The sequence below is a fragment of the Alligator mississippiensis genome, chromosome 6, assembly GCF_030867095.1.
Source record: "Alligator mississippiensis isolate rAllMis1 chromosome 6, rAllMis1, whole genome shotgun sequence".
Lineage (NCBI taxonomy): Eukaryota > Metazoa > Chordata > Crocodylia > Alligatoridae > Alligator > Alligator mississippiensis.
In genome coordinates, this window is record NC_081829.1 from 70379748 (window position 1) to 70395258 (window position 15511).

At 45.4% G+C, this 15511-nt stretch overlaps 1 long non-coding RNA gene across 1 annotated transcript; it reads right to left on the minus strand.

The window, feature by feature from the left end:
• Positions 1-530: 530 nt before the first annotated feature.
• Positions 531-14617, minus strand: LOC132251266 (uncharacterized). Its single transcript, XR_009463221.1, has 4 exons — positions 14482-14617; positions 13276-13401; positions 1286-1389; positions 531-775 (listed from the first exon to the last, which is right to left on the minus strand). It is a non-coding gene; the product is annotated as an uncharacterized LOC132251266 (long non-coding RNA).
• Between the last annotated feature and the right edge of the window lie 894 nt (positions 14618-15511).

Genomic DNA, 15511 nt, shown 5'->3' on the forward strand with positions numbered 1-15511 from the left:
CACTTAAAACTAGTTTCACATGTTAATGTGTGGACAATCCAAGGATTAAGAGCTTCAGAAGCTGCCTAAAATTAACGTGTAACAAGGCCCTAACACTTTGATCTCTGTAGCCCAGTGCTTTAGAGATTAACACATTTTGGACAGACTAATAAGTTTAATATTAACTTTTTGGAACTATACAGATAACCTTTCACATGTTAGCTAGAAGTCCCCTGGAGTGTGAGAGGTGTGTGTGATTCACTGCTGTTTGCTGGAGATGAATCATATTTTTTTTCTTTCCAGCACTGTCTTGGCATGATAAGGATTTGCAGGAGACATTATGCTACAGTTCATTATATATAAAATGATCATTTCTACTTAGGCAACCTACACACTCTTTTCCTGTTTACCAGAAAACAATCAGTTCAAGGAACCAGTTTAGTTTCAGAGGAAAATATGAATGTGGAGGGGAGGGGAGCTAAAAAATATGATGCAAGCATTATGCAGACATTTATTGTTTTTAAGTCTGAAATTTTGTAGATCAGCACATGTACTCACATTTCATGTCTCTATGTATGATTTATTTATCTCTTGTTCTTCCCCCCTCCAGGTCAGATCAAAGGAATCTTGGCTCTACCAAGACCACTAGATCTGTCACAAAAGCCTTTAAAGTGGCATTCCCAGCCAAACTTCATACTCTCTCTCTTCTTGTGCAACTCTTTCAAGCTATGTCTGCAGGCAAGATGGAGTGTGTTTGGCTTCTTGTTCCTTTATTAAACTGGGAGGTGCACAGATACTATGATGATAAAGACAACATAGTTAGTTATAAAGATAGAACAACTGCCTAGATCACCTGGCACAAATACGCTGTGCATCTCTAGGCCATAATATTTGCATTTCTCATCTGCACCTTGTGGAAAAATCTGTCCCTCTCCAACTAGTATAATTCCAGTGGGAATACATCTACGTTTCTATTCCATTGAGTATTGGATATATAACATGAATTTTGAACTACAAGGTTTCTATAACACCCTTGAAATGAAAAAGGACTAAATATGCATAAATATAATAGCTACGTGAGTTCCACTTCAGTAGATCTGTGAAACATAACAAGAAGGTACCAAATTAGCTAATCCAGGTTATAGCGTATTGGTCTAGAGGCAAAGAGGAAATTTTTTTTTGCAAAAATCTAGTTGGTCTAATAAATGATATCACCTGTAACACAAGTCCTGATTCCAAATCAGATGAGACACTCCTTGTTTTATTTTTCCACTGGCAACTTTATCTACATCAAATTTATCTTTACCTCTTGAATGTGGAGAGGCAGTGTTTCACAAATAGATGAATATAATGTAGGCATTTTTTCTGCAGGGTCTTCAATAGTTTTGCAGAATTTCTTCATACAGAAATCTGAATAGACAAGGAGCAAGCAGGTCCCATAGATATTATACAAAAAACAGTGTATTTTCTAATGCTAGCCTTCAGCACTATTCTCTTATGTTCTAAAGCAGGGGTGCACAAAATACAGCCTGTCAATTGATTGTATCTAGCCCATGGCTGCCTCTGCAGCACTCTTCTTCGGGTCAAGCCCTGCCCAGGGCAGCCTGCGCCATTGCCATTGCCCCAGCCCTGGCCCTGGCCCCAGCCAGTACACACAGCTGCTGCCACAGCTGCTCCCACCACTGCTGCAGCCACTGAGTGCTGCTCAGCTCTCCCCACCTCCAGTGGCTCCTCCTCTTTCTCCTGCCCCTGCCGCGCCCCTCCAGGCAGCAGGTAGCATGGGGAAGCGGTGTTGGGAAGGGCAGGAAGCTGCAGGCGGGCAGCTCCTGCCCCAGCACACAGGGCTCCAGGTCCAGCTCCCAGCCACCTTCCACCTACTCCACACACCTGGCACAATGAGCCTGTAGGCAGCTGAGTGGGTGGAAGGCAGCCCCGCTGGGAAGCTATACACACTAGCCAGGGCTAGGGCCAGTGGAAGCACAGCTTAGGCTGCCCTGGGCAGGAGTGGGCAGGGCTTGGCACCATGTGAAGCATCACAGGGGCAGCCACGGGCCAGATGGGGGGGCAGGCTGCACCTGCACCACACTGCCTGGGTGAGCTCTGCTGCACACACCCCCTACCCTCCCACTCCAGCTCTCCACCCATCCATAGCCAGCTCCCAGGACGTAGCATGCAGCCAGCTCCCCCAAACACATCACCACCATCACACACATGCATCCTCCCATTCCCCCCTCCCCCACAATATACAGGAGTAAGACTTTATTTTGAGCTATTATGCAATCGCTTCTATATATACTAGTCAAAAAAACATAAATCAGGACAAAAATATTTTTTTTAAATAAAATTAAAATGTTATAGTAGATGTTTGATTTTTAATATTTTTTTATCTATAATTTGTTAAAATGATATCTTCTGAAAGATTTTGGTGTGTGGCCCTTGAAAGCTCACCAAAATTCATTAAGTGGCCCTCCAGCCAAGGTAACTGCCCACCTCTGTTCTAAAGTGTCTTTGTTGAAAAACAGTTCCCCAGTAAGGACCTTGCAACATGTTCACTTGCAGCAGTTGTAAATAATTGGAATGTAGCGGCCTATTAAAGTTAGTACACGTTAGGAGATAACTCTCCCCTGAAAGGGAATAAGTAAGAAATGGTTAGGGTGACCATATGAGACAAAGAGAAACCAACAATGCTACCTTCTCCTACCCCTCCCAAACCCCTCATTTGATGCAGGATGCAAGGAGTCAATGGCCCATTAATGACCCATTGTTCTATACTTCACAGGCATTAACAATCACCTGAAGTAACAATTAGTGTCAATAGGGCTTCCTATTTCACAGCTCCTGCCACTCTGCCTCAACACCTCACAACCCAGACCCTCATTTTAATTTTCACCATACATCTGGAAACAACCTCCAAAATATGGGACTTTCCCAGCCAGTCTGAAACATGTGAACACTCTAGCAATGGCAGAAGAACACTTAACACATGCTGAACTGCTTGAACATGGGCCTGCTTGCATTTAACTGCACTAAATGTTGAACGTGTGATACCATGCTAACACTTGATGTAGCAGCTTGGGTCACCCAATTCCTAAATGAAGTTCTTCTGTTCTTCCACAGATGAGGGCCATGTCACAAAATGGGTTCACTGGACTTAAAATGCCAGCCTCCATGCATTCAAGTAGTAAAATAGGTGCCAAGTGCAATTGAATGGCAGCAAAGTTAGGACATTTCACTGGAGGAGTATCTCCCGTTGTATTAAGTAGGCTTGTGCGAAGCAGCTAGTATTGCTTCAGATTCGATTCAGCTGATTTGGGGGACAGTGATTCAATTCAGTGATTCAAATCACTGCCCCGAATTGATTTGGCCGAATCTGATTCAGAGATTCAGCTGCTGCTGAATCTCCGAATCTCCAAATCACTCAGGCCCATCCCACACCCACTGTCCCAAACCAGCAATGGCTGCCCTGCCCACCCCAGCTCCCAGCTTTTTGAAAAAAAAAAGCCCCAACTCACTGGGTGCTGCCAGGCGGGGGGCAATTCCTGCTGGCCCCCACTGCCCCACGCTGCATGGGGGCTCTGCACAAGCCCCCCAACCCCCCTACTCCCCCCAGCCCCCCCCGCCCACCTCAGCTCCAGCCCTTTAAGAAAAAAAAAACCTGTGACAATCCCCACTGCCCCCCCACTGCCCCATGCTGTGTGGGGGGCTCTTTCATGAGCTCCCTGAAGCCCCGAGGCCACTGCAGGAGCAGTGAGTCGGGGCGGGGGGGTTTGGAGGGGATTTCTTAAAGGGCTGGAGCTGGAGCTAGAGCAGGCACGGCAGTCATAGGGGAGCTGAGGGAGCAAGGGGGGGGGCCGGGGAGCTCATGACAGAGCCTCCACGCAGTGTGGGGCAGTGGGGGGCAGCAGGGATCACCCCCCCACACCCAGCAGCACCCAGTGAGTGGGGCTTTTTTTTAAAGCACCGGAAGCTGGGGGGGCAGAGCAGACATGGGTGGGGACTGCTGGGGGAGTGGGCAGAGGTCAGGGGGGCTGGAGGAGGGGGGAGGAGACCATGGGGCTAACCCCTGCCAGGCCCCATCCCCTGCCTGCTCCCCCAGCTCCCCCTCCCCCTACTCCTAGTCAGGCTCCAGCTACCTGCTGCAGTGGGTGGGGACTGCCCGAATCTTGAAAGCTCTCTGAATCTTTTCCAAAGACTTGGAGAGCTTTGAATTGATTCAGACCTTTTTATTGGTCCCCTGATTCAATTCGGATTTGGAGATTCAGACACCGAATCAGGCTGAATCTCCTCCGAATCAAATCACCACCTGAAGCTTCACACAGCCCTAGTATTAAGTAGCACATGGTCTGCTATTCTCTGATCACGTCACAGAGATAATACAAGCAATTTGTGGTCCTGGGGCTGGGTCCCACAATCAGCCAACAGTCAGTCCAAGGCCCAGCACCACACCAGTCTTGAACTGGCTCTGGTTGAGTGCAGGCAATTTGTAGGAACTGTAAACATGGGGGCCAAGTACTGTCTCCAGACTGGGACCAACAATCAGCTTCTAAAATAACATGTTTGCACTGTACCAGAGCCAGTTCAAGGTGGATGTAGTACCAGGACTGAGATCAACAATCAGTGAGCTGGAGATCATGTTAGAGATCATAGTAAGCATTACCAAATGACTACTCAGAACACGTTCTAACTTTTAATAGGACACAATAATACTTACGACAATCACAATAAAACATATTCTAATTGTCCCATGCAACAAGGCCCTGAGTCTCAAGAGAGGAACACAGAGGATATGCTTATACCACAGTAGCAATATGCCCTAGCAGGAATGTTCCCAAGCACACCACACTTTCCCAGTTCCACTTGCACTTGGCAACCTCACAGCTACACAGGTTAGGCAATCCCAGGATCATCCCTAGGAGCTGCTCTCAAAACATGCTGGAGACCAAGGTCTTGAACACAACTGCAAGGGACTAGCACAGTGAATCTCCAAGTTCAGCATGCACAAATAGGAATGGATGAGCAGGATGGGCTCGGAGATATTTCAAGCAGGATATGCTGCTGCAGTATAAATGTACCCCAAGGGTGAAGGGTCTGCATCCAATCTTCTGTCAGTTTTCATTAAGTTTCAACACATTTACACTAGGGCTGTGTGAAATGGCACCGTTCTACTTTGACTTCTGTTTCAATGGAACAGTATTTCATTTTGAGTTTTGTTTCATTTAGAAACTGCTGTTCCGTTTTGTTTTGTCGAAACTATTCAGCTGTTTGGTGCAAAGTATAAATGTATAAAAACAAATATATCTTTCTTCCTATATAAATTTGATAATGTATGTGTGATGCAAGGTATAAATGTATAAAAAATATAAATATATTTCCCTTCCTATATAAATTCTATAGTGTCATATCCTAACCAATATAATTATAAAATTTGACCTAGTTTCCTTTGATGTCCTCATGGTTAAGCTGGGGTACTGTGGCCTTGATCATCATACGGTCCAATGGCTGGGCAACTGGCTACGGGGCTGGACCCAAAGAGTACTAGTTGAAGGGAGCAAATCAACATGGTGCAGGGTTACCAGTGGAGTCCATCAGGGCTTGGTACTCAGGCCAGTACTTGTTAACATTTTCATCAGTGATCTAGATTTGGGAGTCAGATGTGAACTGGCCAAGTTTGCAGACGATACCAAATTATGGGGAAGGGCTGTCACACCACAGGACAGACTGGGAATACAGGTCAACTTGGACACACTCTCAAGGTGGGCTGCCGAAACCGGATGGCCTTCACTGCAGAGAAGTGCAAGGTGCTGCACCTTGGTAGGAAGAACCCTCAGCATACTTACAGGCTTGGGAGTGCTACATTCGCTAGCACCACGACCGGAAGGGACTTGGGGGTCTTGATTGACCACAAGATGAATATGAGCCACCAATGTGATGCTGTGGTGGGCAAAGCTAACCAAACTCTGGCGAGCATCCACTGATGCATCTCAAGCAAAACCAGAGAAGTCATCCTCCCGCTTTACTCAGCCCTGGTGAGACCACAGCTGGAGTACCACGTCCAGTATTGGGCCCCCCACTTCAGGAAGGATGTGGAGAAGCTTGAGAGAGTCCAGAGGAGAGACACTCATATGATCCAAGGCCTGGAGGGAAGGCCGTATGAGGAGAGGCTGAGGGACTTGGGACTCTTCAGTCTGGAGAAGAGACTTGGTGGCAGCCTACAACTTCATAAGCCTACAACTTCATCAGGACCTGGGAGAACACCTGTTCACCAGAGCTCCCCAAGGGATAACACGGTCTAATGGCCATAAACTCCAGGAAGGCCAATTTAGACTAGACATAAGAAAAAAGTTCTTTACGGTACATGTGTCCAGGGTCTGAAACAAAGTCCCCCGAGAGGTGGTGCAAGCACCTACTCTGGACTCCTTCAAAAAACAGCTGGATTTATTTCTTGCTGGGGTCACTTGATCCCAGCTGACTTCCCACCTATGGCGGGGGGGCTGGATCTGATGATCTCATGAGTTCCCTTCCAGCTCCTAATGAAATCTATGAAAATTGAAAAGAGTAAATCAATGAATATAATAACAAAATAAAAGCATCTAGAAGAAAGAAAAAGTTATTCTAGAATTCCTCTTGCTAGGCTAGGCTAGGCTAGCAAGGAGGAAATCCTTCAGATCATTGCTAGTAGCCTTCGTTGTCCAACGCTCCTGAGCTGCTGGAAGATAGCTCAGTAACTCAGACCCCAAGGAAGAAAGCAGACCAGTTCAAACAATGTTGCCTTTTATGCAGTTTTTCCATCCCTCCCCCAGAGCACTGGGATTGGAAGGGACCTTAGGGAAGGATCACACTCACTGGCCAGCTACACAGTCAATATGACAGCAGTCCTTCTCCCCCTTCCCCCTCCCTCTCCTTACTTTCTCTTTCCCAGCAGGCCAGCCCAGCATCAGCTTTGAAACAGGAGACGTTTCGACTGCCCTCTTTTCGTTTCGAGGCTGTTTCGACACCCTTTGTTTCATAATAAGTCGAAACAGCATTGATACAAAATGGCCGGTAAAATTTTGCATGGCCCTAATTTACACAGGTTGATTTCTTGACTCATTTTCAGTCATGCCTTGTATTTTCTAATCACTCTTTAACACAGTAGACAAAGATCTAGTGTCTTGCTTATCACTAGTTATCTTCTGATGTTTCATTGACAACTGGTTACACATGGGCACCAGAATCTCAGTTTGTGCTCAGGGCTCATCTACTAAAGTCAATGGAGCTCCACAAATTCCCAACAGCTGAAAAAACTACAGACTTCAGTGGAGATATTCCTGACTCACATCACTTAAATGAACAGGGAATCAATCCCATCACTTATGTTTTCATACTATGTTGTGTAATTATGAAATAAATACCATTTAATTTCTATTGCAACATACAAACCATGTAATAATACTTATCCCTAGGTCTAGGCACACTTGACAAATAATTAAAAATGCTATGCAAATCAATACATGTTATACATTTTGAAATATCAGCAGTGTTTTAAGTTATTCAAAATTTTGAGATGCCATGAAAATCCAATTATAACAGCCTCCAAGGCAGATTATCAATTGTTCATTAAAATTAAATGCTGAAACATTAAAAACATGTATTGATACATTATAATCTGCCTGGCAACTGACTCCCCAGCCCAGCCCCTGGCTTCTTTACTTTTCATTCCATCCAGGAAGAGCACACACCAACTGCTGAAACTTCCTTAGCCTGACGAAAGGTTTTTGAACTCGAAAGCTTGCTTAATGACTATTCTCCAACTATTTGGGTTGGTCTAATAAAAGATATCAAATTCACCCAAGGAACCTTGTCTGCCTGTATTCTATTAATGCTTTTAAAGACCTATATGCCTTAAGGAAATTTTTCAAAAGTTCCTATGTAACTCAGAATCCTAAAGAGTTTATTTTCATGGGAAAATTGGCATCAACATAGCAATTCTGAGTTAACAACTGTAAGCAGCTATGCCAAAAATCATTCCGTGTGTGGACACTTTAAATCTAGAATATAAACACGTTTTTTCTAGAATAAGTCCACAAAGAGAGCTATTCTGGAATGGCTGTAGCCTTTTAAATTCATACTGTAACTTACTAAGGAATGGCTGATCAACATAGAAAAGATGCGAGTTTCATTTTCAGAAGTGAATTACTGAAAAAGAATGCACAATTTTTGAAAGTGGGGCTCAGGTGCTTTTGAAAACTATACTGCTTATGTAAGCACAAACTGGAACCAATTTAACATTTAGTTAAACCAGTGCAAATCCATATACAGACATGTAGTTCAGTCCACTGGCTTAACACAGTTTTGTTGGACTCTATTTCCTATGTTATTTAAGTTAAACTGAAGAAATGTCTGGTTTAAAGTACAAGTGCCTTCACATCCTTTCGTTCCAATGTAACTCTGTCATTTAAAATAAATCATAGATTCATAGACTGCAAAGCCGGAAGGGACCTCAGATCATCTGGTCCAGCCCCCTGCACAAAGCAGAAAAAATAACTGGGGGTCAGGTGACCCCAGCAAGGTGTCTGTCTAGTCTCCTCTTGAAGATTTCCTCTTGAAATCAGTTAATTTAGTGTGGCTCTGCATATAGTCAGGATTCATGGTTGCATATATACTACAATTTTATTGCTCAGATTTCCCCACCTTCCCTCCACTGGTGGCAGCAAAAGAATGACTTAATGTAGACTGGACTGCAGGGGTCAGTTGATGTTTTAAGTATAGTACTGTGTCATCTAACTCTGGCCAGAGCAGGTCTGTGCAATAAAGGTTTACCAAAAGAAGGTCGGAGTCCTGTATATATTGGTCTCCAAAGTGATGAGTGGAAGGGAAGGGGGAAGAGGACAAAAAGTGCATAACATATATTGTATCACACTTATTCAGGAGAACTTTTTTTGATATAATGCTAATCATTCATGGTAACATATTGCAAAAGGTCCCCGTCCCTCACCTGCCATACTGATTTAACATTGACCTTATAGGTATTGTTAAAATGATTAACTTGTTTTTTAAAACAACATTCCAGGATACAACTATTTCTTCCAGCATTTTAAGTGAACAATTACACAAAACTCTGCTTCAGAAACAAAATAGGAAATGTTGCTAAACAAAAGGGAATGTTTACTTAGAAATACCAAGGCCATTTATTTATATTAAGAAATTGTTTGTGGTCAGAGACTATAATCAAAAGGTGATGTGAATCATTGATCACAAAAGAACTTTATAGATAAGAAACAAGTGCCGTGCTGGATGACTGTATTATACATTAACAACTTTCATTAGCAGCTTTTGCTGATTCATTTGGCAGGAAGTGAACTGGCAAGGGAGATTTCTAAGGGAGGAACAATCAACAATATTTTCATATATAATAACCCCCAGCTACTGTATTGTTCTCACAGTGCTTGATAATGAATGCTTTCCTGTTTTAAGAAAAATACATAAATCACCAAAACAAAGGCAGATTGGATTTAGCATTAAGTGGTTATAAATATATATGTTCTGGTAAAATGTGGGGTTGTATGAATTAGTACAGTGGAAAATTAGCAAGTGTTACTTGTGAAATTACTACACTGTTGGGCATTAAGTAATATGATGGCCATTAACTCCTATCAGAGGCAAAATCTTGTTTCATCCTCATATCTGTGAACAGGGAGGTTGCTAAATGCAGCAGAGCTAGCAGTGTGTGCTTTTCAAAGGAACCAACTTTGGAATACCCAGTACAGGAGATCAAGTGCTTCGTGCATGCCAGAGATGTAGTCCTCTGAGGGATCCTGGTGGGTAAGTTATGGGAGAAAAGTGAATGTGGGATGGAGGTAGAATAGGACTCGGGTTGATAGTAGTTCTGTTATGTAGCTCTACCAACCATTGCCTCCTGTGAAGGAATAAAGAAGGCTACTGAAGCCTGCAAGCTGTAATTGTTGCTAGTAGTCAAGTAGGAGAGAGCATGATTAGCTTCCTTGTGCGAGAAGACCTAATTTAGTACCTTACCAGATCAAGTGTCTTTTGGACATTAAATAGATAAGGATTCATGCCATTCAGTTTTACAAATAGCAGCAATAAAAGCCTATGGATCTATCTTCAAGAGCATGGATGGTGAAGGAACCTCCCATTGTCCAAGACTCCAGGAAAGTTTTCCCTCTTCCTCTCTCTCATTTTAAATTAAGGTCAGGGGCTAGCTGCTTTCTAGGCCTGTGCAGAGCTTCAGGTGGCCAAATCTCCAAATCCAAATTGAATCAGGACACCAGTAAAAAGGTCTGAAACAATTCAAAGCTCTCCAAATCTTCAGAAAAGATTTGGAGAGCTTCAATGCTTTGGGCTGTCTCCACCGGCTGCAGCAGAGAGCTGGAGTCAGACTCTATACTGGTAAGTAGGGGTGGGGGAGGGGGGCCTGAAGGAGAGGGGAAGGGACCATGGGGGGACCCCTGCCAGGCCCCATCCCATGCCTGCTCCCCCAGCCCCTCCTAAACCCTGCCCACTCCCACCCCACCATGGCTGCCCTGCCCACCCCAGCTCCCAGTGCTTTAAAAAAAAGCCCCAACTCACCAGGTGCTGCTGGGCAGGGGGGCAATCTCTGCTGCCCCCCACTGCCCTATGCTCTATGGGGGGGGCTCTGTTACAAGTCCCCTGACCCTCCCTGTTCCCCCAGCCCCCCCCCCCAACCATGGCGACCCAGCCTGCCCAAGCTCCGGGCCTTTAAAAAAACAAAACCAAAAAAAACCCTGAACTCACCAGCTGCTGCAGCAGCCTCAGGGCTTTGTGGGGCTCATGATAGAGCCACCCACACAGTGCAGGACAGTGGGAGGCAGCAGGGATTGCCCCCTGCTGGGCAGGAACTGGCGAGTTCGGGGGGGGAGGTTTCTTAAAAGGCAGGAGCTGGGGCAGGTGGGGAAGACATGGGGGGGGTCTGGACAGTGGGCAGGGCCCAGGGGCTCATGGAAGAGCCCCCCCATGGAGCTTGGGGCAGTGGGGGGCAGTTGGAATTGCGCCCCACCCAGCAGCACTTGGTGAGTCAGGGCTTTTTTTTTCCCAAAGTGCTGGGAGCTGGGGCAGGCAGGGCAGCCATTACCAGGCTGGCAGAGCAGGCAGGGGATGGGCCTGTGTGATTTGGAGATTCAGCACCAGCTGAACCTCTGAATCTGATTCAGCCAAATCAATTCGGGACAGTGATTCAAATCACTGAATCAAATCACTGTCCCCTGAATCAGCCGAATCCAAATCTGAAGCGAATTCTAGCCACTTCTCATAGGCCTACTGTTTTCTATGTTACTGTCTCTAACTGATTTCAGATTTTCAAGTTTAAATCAAAGCTACTGGGAACGAATATGGTTTCCATTAGTTTGGGGTGTAGGTTGTAGCTGTGTTGGTCCAAGGACATAGGAAGACAAGGTTCTTTGGGTAAATCTGATATCTCTTATTAGACCAACTCAAATAGTTGGAAAAATTCTTCTTAGCAAGCTTTTGGACACAAACACCCTTCATCAGGTGTCTGTGTCCAAAAACTTGCTTAGAAGAATTAAATAGGTACTTTGCATTGGTCTTTCATCAGTCCCACGGGACACCCATGCCTGCTACGGGACAGGGAAGTCCGGGTGAGGGTGATCCCCTGCCCCCCATTAATGTTGACTTCGTGAAGGAACATCTTGAGAAGCTGGATACCTTCAAGTCAGCCGGCCCTGACAATCTTCACCCCAGGGTACTCAAGGAGCTGGCGAGCATCATAGCCCAGCCTCTAGCACAGATCTTTGAAAACTCTTGGCGCTCTGGTGTAGTGCCCGAAGACGGGAAGAAGGCCAATGTGGTGCCTATCTTCAAGAAAGGGAGGAAAGTGGATCCGGCTAACTATAGGCCCATTAGCCTGACTTCTATCCCGGGAAAGATCTTAGAAAAGTTTATTAAAGAGGCCATCCTTAATGGACTGGCCGACGCCAACATCTTAAGGGATAGCCAGCACGGGTTTGTTGCGGGTAGGTCTTGCTTGACCAATCTCATTTCCTTCTACGACCAGGTGACCTATCACCTGGACAAGGGAGAAGAGATTAATGTCATATAGCTTGACTTCAAAAAAGCCTTCGATCTGGTATCCCATGATCGCCTCTTGGTAGAACTGGCCAATTGTTGCCTTGGGTCCTCCACGATCCACTGGCTGGAAAATTGGCTCCGTGGTTGGACCCAGAGGGTAGTAATTGATGGAAGTCACTCATCGTGGTGTCCTGTGACCAGTGGGGTCCCCCAAGGCTCTGTCCTTGGATCCATATTGTTCAACATCTTCATTAATGATGTGGACACTGGAGTCAGAAGCGGACTGGTCGAGTTCACCGATGACACCAAACTTTGGGGCAAAGCATCCACACCAGAAGACAGGCGGGTAATCCAGGCTGACCTGGACAGGCTCAGCAAGTGGGCGGACGAGAATCTGATGGTGTTCAATGCCAATAAATGCAAAGTTCTCCACCTTGGGAAGAAAAACCCGCAGCATCCTTATAGGCTTAGCATTGCTATGCTGGCTAGCACTATGGAAGAAAGAGACTTGGGGGTCATCATTGACCACAAGATGAACATGAGCCTGCAATGCGATGCTGTGGCTAGTAAAGTGACCAAAACACTGGCTTGCATCCATAGATGCTTCTCAAGCAAATCCCGGGACGTCATTCTCCCCTTGTACTCGGCCTTGGTGAGGTCATAGCTGGAGTACTGCGTCCAGTTTTGGGCTCCACAATTGAAAAAGGATGTGGAGAAGCTTGAGAGAGTCCAGAGAAGAGCCACGTGCATGATCAGAGGTCAGGGAAGCAGACCCTACGATGACAGGCTGAGAGCCCTGGGGCTCTTTAGCCTGGAAAAGCTCAGGCTCAGGTGTGATCTGATGGCCACCTATAAGTTTATCAGGGGTGACCATCAGTATCTGGGGGAACGTTTGTTCACCAGAGCGCCCCAAGGGATGACAACTAGGTTGAACGGTCATAAACTACTACAAGACCGTTTCAGGCTGAACATAAGGAAGAATTTCTTTACTGTCCGAGCCCCCAAGGTCTGGAACAGCCTGCCACCGAAGGTGGTTCAAGCGCCTACTTTGAACACCTTCAAGAGCAAACTGGATGCTTATCTTGCTGGGATCCTATGACCCCAGCTGACTTCCTGCCCTTTGGGCAGGGGGCTGGACTCGATGATCTTCCAAGGTCCCTTCCAGCCCTAATGTCTATGAAATATGAAATCTATGAAATAATAACCTTTGAATTAGTTTGAAATTTACTAAGCAGTTTCATGACAGCTACATACCATTTGCAGGGTGCATCACCCAATGGCAAAATGGCTTCTAAGGAAACATTTGTTGCCAGCAGAAGCAGGAACAGGAGAGAAGTGTAGCCATGTATGACAGTTCTTTTCATCAGCAATCTCCAGGATCTGAAAAGTTGGGAAGCCACAAACTCAAAATATTTCCACATGAGAATTAAATTACTTGCAATGCTGCAAGAACAGGGGTTGAAATGAGCTAGCTCTCAGCAGTTCAGCAGACTGATACTTGTTAGTGGTGGCTGCAATCTTGTGCTCCAGAAACCTAACTATTAGATTTAAAAAAGTGTCAAATTAAAAGAAAAACTTTAAAATGTCAACTCAAAATAAAGAGAACCAATCACTTGAATCTGAATTTGAATTCCTACTTCTGAGAGCTGTGTACTTTCCTATTCATCTCAGTGAGGCTTGACTTTGATGCTTACAGGTATGGACACACATACCTTTGAAGTCATTCCAAGAGGGAAATTCCAAAAGGGCAGCAGCTCTTATATTCTAATTGTATGCGGACAAGCTGGGAATGATACAAAATGTGTCCACTCCAAAATCCACTCCAGTTTGCTGGAGTGGTTTTGCTACATTAGTATCATTCCCAGGTTATCCATGTACAAAAATAAGAATGGATCTAGAGTGGCTACATGTTAGTTTAACACAAGCTGGGTAACACAGATCAGAGATAAACCTAGGTTGGAGTGGCATAAATTTAAGCCACCTAAAGAGTGCTTAAAACTAATTTCACATGTTAATGTGGGGACAATCCAGATATTAAGAGCTCCTGAAGCTGCCTAAAATTCATGTGCAACACTTTGATCCTTGTAGCATAGTGCTTTAGAGATTAATGCATTTTGGACAGACTAATAAATTTATAATCAGCAGGAATCCTGGTTTTCACTGATAAAAAAGATCCCCAATTTTCAGATTAAAAAAGTAACCCCAAAATCCACATTTTTCCATGATTAAATGAAACACCACTAATATATAGATATAGATAGTGGTGTTTCATTTTAATCATGGAGAAATGTAGATTTTGTGTTACTTTTTTAATTTGAAAATTGGGGATTTTTTATCAGAGAAAACCAGGATCCCTGATTATGAGCTGCTGCCCTTCTGAAACATCCCCTGTTTGAAACAGCTTCTAATGTACATGCATTTATACCCTATTAAGAATCATTTAAATGTCAGGTTGCTTACCTATTTCACTGATACGTGAAATTGCATACAGAAAGAAGGACAAAAGCTTTGGTCTTAATCTTCAAAACCATCAGTTCATCAAAACCTGGTTCCATCAGGGGTCATAGCTTCATTCATCACCAGGGATCCTGGTTTTCGCTGATAAAAAAAAAAAAATCACAGATTCTCTGACAAGAAATCACAAATTCTATAACAAAACCTGCCAAAATCCGTTATTAAAATTAAAAGCCCCTTGCAACACCTCCCCAACCCTGCTGGTGCCCCTCACACCCTCCAAATGCCTCTCCCAGCCCTGCTGGTGTCTCTCACTGCCCCCAAAGCCCACCCCAATACTGCTCGTGCCCCTCACTGCTCCTGCAACAGCCCCCCACCTTACTCATGCCTCTTGCCCCCCCACACAGTCCTTGCCCCCCAGCCCTGCTGGAAAGGGGCCCCCAGCTGCCAGGGCTATGGGACCAGGGCCCCAAGTCTGCAGCTGTCTGCCCCGAACAGCAGGCAGCTGCAGCAGAAGCAGCATGGAGCTGGGTCCCCCACTGCTGCTGCCTGCTTGGGCAGGGCCAGGAATCCTGGCTCCACCCAGCCCTGCCAGTGCCCCCGGCCATGACCTGTAACCCCCCCAGCCCTGTCATAGAGGCCCCAGCCCCCTGCAAGCCCCACTTACCTCACAGGCTCCAGGAGAAGAGTGAGGATGAGCTGAGTTGACCAGAGCCATGGTTGAGTGAGAGCCTCAGGCCCCTCTCCCCCTCCCCCTCCAGGCAGGGCTTGGGGTTTCCCACCCTGTTTGCAAACAGCTCTTGCAGGCTGGAGCTCAACCAGCCTGAAGAGCTGTTTGCAAAAGCAGGAAATCCGCAGGTTTCTCTGCTAAAAGGAGAAAGTGATGTTTTCTCTGATAAAAAGGGGAAATCTTTGGTTTTCTCCATTTGTCTGTGGGAAACGGAAAACCTGGATTCCTGTTTATCACCTATCAAGAACTACATTCCCATAGAAAACATAGCTCTCAAAGTCCAGGACAATAAGTCCAAGAGCTAAA